The sequence below is a fragment of the Astyanax mexicanus genome, chromosome 13 (genome assembly GCF_023375975.1).
Source record: "Astyanax mexicanus isolate ESR-SI-001 chromosome 13, AstMex3_surface, whole genome shotgun sequence".
Lineage (NCBI taxonomy): Eukaryota > Metazoa > Chordata > Actinopteri > Characiformes > Acestrorhamphidae > Astyanax > Astyanax mexicanus.
This window is the reverse complement of record NC_064420.1, coordinates 11,835,232-11,840,640: the sequence shown is the minus strand read 5'-3', so window position 1 is coordinate 11,840,640 and position 5,409 is coordinate 11,835,232.

Below are 5,409 nucleotides of genomic sequence, written 5' to 3'. Positions count from 1 at the left end.
ACAGTAAAAGTAATGTAAGGGGAAAAAATTACATTGAGTCTCTGCACGGATCATACGTCTGCTATGTTCTTGCTGGAGTGGGGGGGGGGGGGGGGCAAACACAATCAAATTCACTCTGAATGGAGAGATTCATTTAGATAGTGTTTGAGATCCGAAATGAAACCAAGTTTTAAAATATAAAAATGTAAAAAGTAGAAAGTTCAGATAATTGTGTGTAAATGTAAGGAGTAAAAGTAAAATATTGTCTGAAAAAGAATTTCTCCAGTGAAGCACAGGTGAATTTCTACTTAAATAAGGTAACAGATTATTTGTACTTATACAACAGTTAGTTCCGACCTCACAATCTGATTGGTTGAGAAGTGTTCTAGCCGTGCTGATATTTGTGATAACATCACGGCCTTCTCACACTACACTTGTATCACTCCGCTGACGCGTTGCCAAGTAACGGTATATACACACAGGACAGTTTTGAATCATCACCTCCAGCGGCACGCCAGCACGCCAGCGCTGGCTCGTCTTTTGTGGAAAAAAAGGGGAACAAATCACTCGGCTACTGCCGTCTGACAGCCAGAACGCTAACCAGCCAGACAAGGCTATGCTAAGTTAATGCTGAGCTAAAGCAAGCTACGCTAACCTAACCACAGTCCAGCCAGCTAGTTAAAACCAACACGACCCAGCAAAACAAGCAGAAATGATAAAAAAATGCGCAGCTTTCACCTGAAGACGACTCCGCGGAGCAGGAGAGGAGAGTATCAGCATCACGGCTGTGATTTGGTCGTAGGCACGAGCCGAAGGCGTGCCTCTCGTGTTCTATTGCTTAATTATATATCGTCGCCTATATTTTGTCCAAACAACAGTAGTTATCAGCACAGGTCTGAAGATGCAGTAAATTAAAACTACTTTGGAGTCTTTACTCACCCCTGCGTGACTGCTGAAGTACAGTGCAGTTCCTACAACTGAGACCATGAACAGTAGAAAACCCTTCCAGAGGTTTTCATGCCTGTACTCCCACACAAACACTGAACACACAGCAGCACAGTTCAAACATTCATTTATAGCACTGTGCAAATCATTTCACTGGAACATATGGAAAAAAATCATTATGTTTGGTTCTTTTAGTTACTAACCATCATTTTCCCTCCTAAACGGGACACTCGGGTTCTGCTGCAGCTTTCCAATCAGGTCCTGTTCAGAGGAACCGCTTATCAAATTGCTGAAAAAGGTTGTTGCCATGATTCTGTGAAGAACGCAGAAAATTAGCGATGAAAACTGATTAGCGTAATTAGCTGTGAATTATTAAGCTCATCTCCAAAGGGTCGAGTTAATGATTTGGGTGTGAAACAGGGTTCATGAAGCGTCTTTGTATGTCATTGTGTGTTCAGGCTTTTAATAAGAAAAGACCACCAGAGATTTACTCTCTCTGATAATTCTGCTCCATTATTAGCTACCTTACTTTCAGCCAGCTACCAGAACGATGATCTGATCCAGTAACAGAGACTCAACAACTCAGCAACTACCAGCTTCCTACTGCTCCAACTTCCTAACTGCTACTGCAGTACTATACACTTACACATGCCTGTTACACACGCAGTGTGATGACACATTGAATCTGGTTACTGTGGAGACCAGCGCGAGTATGGAATGGTGCAGGTGGAACAACAAGGGCAGGGGCCAGTGGGCAGGGTCTTGCCTGCAGTTAATCAGATGCTACATTTACTTCAATTTTAAATAAAAACAATTATAAAACTACTACTTTTAGCACTACAAAAATAACATTTTTATTTTGAATACGAAGCAATTCGGAAGACCTATCGAATTTATTGCGTTCTTTCCGAAAATACACTGTACGACTCGATACAATGTTTTTGTACAATTGTCTTACGAATTTTCACCATAGGAATGAATGGGGGCCCAGTGCTGGATCTGAACACTGCTGGACCCCCCGCACCTCCAGAGCACCTAGCTCCCATAGCCACGCCATGTGCAAACACATTATAACCTAAATGTATGCAAATACGTTACTTAGCAACCACCTACCAACAACTTAGAAACAACATAGCAACCACCACGGATACCATAGCGACACCTTAGCAGGCACCTAGCAACAACAGCAACCACCACAAATATCATGGCAACACCTTAGCAACCACCATGGACACCATAACAACACCATAGAAAGCACCTAGCAACCGCTAAGCAATACCTTAGCAACCACTTAGCAACACCACAGCAACCACTACGGATACTATAGCAACACCTTAGCAACCACCTAGCAACAACAGCAACCACCACAAATATCATAGCAACACCTTAGCAACCACCATGGACACCATAACAACACCATAGCAACCACCTAGCAACCGCTTAGCAATTCCTTAGCAACCACTTAGCAACACCACAGCAACCACCACGGATACCATAGCAACACCTTAGCAACCCCCTAGTAACACCTTGGCAACCACCATATACACCATGACAACCACCTAGCAACCACTTAGCAAGACCTTAGTAACCACCTAACAATACCATAACAACCACCACAGATACCATAGCAACACCTTAGCAACTGCTTAAAAACACCTTAGAAACCATCATAGACACCATAGCAACCACCTAACAACACAATGGCAACCACCATGGACACCATAGCAACCACCTAGCAACCAAATAACACCATAACAAACACCATAGTCAAAGGTGGGAGCAACATTAGCTGTGCAACCCTCCTGCGTTTCCTTCAGGAAATGCACTTTTCTAGTTTAACACTAAAATATTTTTACATCTCAGAGACCAGGCTAAAACACCACAGATAATAACATGTGATGCTTTGGGAAATCCTAGCAGTTGTGGTTTAAGCAGAAAGTATTGGTATTTCAATCATAGTTAATATTTAATATTTTGTGTGTTTAAGCAATAACATTATGACCATCTCCATGTTTCTAAACTCATTATCTTTTTTAAGCTCCACTGTTATTGTATAGGAGCCATCATATATATTATGCTTCATCTGTGTATATGCCTGTAGAAATACATCCAGCAGACCAATGGAATTTCATGGCCTTTGTTGAAACTAGCATGTGCCATTCAGTGCTATTTTCACACTGATAACCCCTCTGGGTTAAGGGGCTAAACTGGAAAACAAGTGGTGCATTTGAGGCCACAATAACAGTGTTTCTCCTGATATGTCATCACTGCTTCATTTAAAATTCTCCTCTCTCTGTAATCTCAGAAGATCTGGAGACACACTCCAGTTCTGTGTTATTCTGCTCTGTGAACAAGTCCAAGTAAACAGGCTTAGATGTTTCAAAGATTCACGCTTACAGATTTAGCCTGGTTACAGACTGAACAATATTTTAGTAGTAAATTGTTATTATACACGCTGCTGTGTTTGAGAGAAATGGCCTGACCGAATGTTAAACAATGATTATTTCATAAGCATAGACACTATATACATTCCTGACAACAAGGATTCATTTAGACCTTTTTTTGATTCCATGTAAAATATCAACATTAACTTAATTGAAAGAATCTTCCAATATGATGTTGATTTCCATCATGTTGCAACCAGAGTTCATTTTAAAACAACATTGAAATTTAAACCAAAAGTCAAGAGGAAACCAACAGTACTTTAGTCATCTTTATAAAGAGTACAAATCTTATTACTGCAGTAAAATATGTTAAATCAACCCTGTTTTATGTACAGCAAGGATTATTTTATGAACAATTAGGGAAAAAAAACTGAGAAAAGAATCTTTCTGAAATTTGAAAAACAAAACTGAAAAACAAAGTAAATATCAGCAAAAAAAAAAAAAGACTATGCATAAATAGATTCATTTTTAAAAATCCTCTCCATGTCCCTTTCCCTCTTTAATTTGTTTTTTTTTTCTTAGATATTAATGTGCATACTTTGGAAAAAGTGCCGAATTTAGCAAGTTTATTGCCAGATTTATCAACTTTTCAGACAAAGTTATTTTCAAAAACATGATCAATCTAGTAACTTCTTGTACAAATCTTATATGCTTTTACTTATACATTTTCCCACTCACCACATCACACACAAATGAATGTACATTTACAGTTTATATATTAACTATTACATTTAAAAAGTGCAATGCATGTATAGCGTAGGGCTCATTAGGACTCCCCCTAGTGATGCCCTAACACACCAGGAGGGTGAAGACTAACACATGCTTTCTCCGATACATGTGAATTCATCCACCGCTTCTTTTCGAGCTGCTGCTGATACAGCATTACTGAGCAGCTAGCGCGGTTCCGGTACATCAGCTCACAGACGCCCTGTGCTGCAGACATCACCCTAGGAGTGATGTGGGGAGAGAGCGCCATCTACCCACCCAGAGGGAGCAGGGCCAATTTTGCTCCCTCGGAGCACCGGCAGCTTGATGGAAAACCAAACATTCACACAAAGCAATCCAGACTGTTCTCATACAGAGTTCCCCAATGGTGGAACAAACTACCTTCCACTACCAGATCAGGAGAATCTCTCGCTATCTTTAATAAACTCCTGAAGACTGAGCTCTTCAAAGAGCACCCACTATCCTAACACCTCTAACAAACTAACTACTTCTAACCCCATTTCCTTCTTCCCCTCCTTTCCTCCTCTATCCCACTATTCATATTTAGCCACTATATGTACATCATTATTGTAAATCGTTTTGGACAAAAGCGTCTGCCAAATGTAATGTAATGTAAATACATAAATTCTGTGGATTTTAATGTGTGGCTGTATTGTCTTTACTGAAACTAGCGTTGCTGGAAAACAAAGTTTTGCGCTGTATATTTATCAGTATATTCTGATTCAGGACATGTAAGCCTTTAATAAAATGAACAGAAAAACATACCAACCACTGGCACCAAAACCAGCTGGTCATCCAGAAAAAAAACGTACCCACACCTGTTGCAACAAGGTAAGTGTTACAGTTTAGCCCGTGTCTGTCTTGTTGTGTCTCCCTCTCCTGGTCTATTGTGCTCCTGCCCCTCTGTTTTCCTGTCATGTTTCCCAGCCATGTGCTACTGTTGTGTTTTGGTCCTGTCTCCGCCCTAGCCCCACCCTGTCATTAGTGATTTGTAACCCCGCCCCCTCTTGATTGATCCTCAGGTGTTTCCAGTTTCCTGTTCCCTCCATGTGTATATAAGCCCCTTTGTTTCAAGCCTTCTTTGTCTAGTCTTTTGTTAGTTCGTTTGCTGTCTGTGATCAGGTTTGTGTGATACCTTGCTGTGTGTCTGTCAGGTTGGTTTTTTGTTTCTAGAGTTACTGGTTTCTTAGTTTTGATTATACTTTAATCTCATCTTTGTTATTTTAGTTATTTCAGTCTTGTAATTTCGTCTTGCGTTTACCCGTGTTTGTTTTCTGTTTATTTTTAGTGAAGCTTTGGTTTGTTTGTTTGTTTT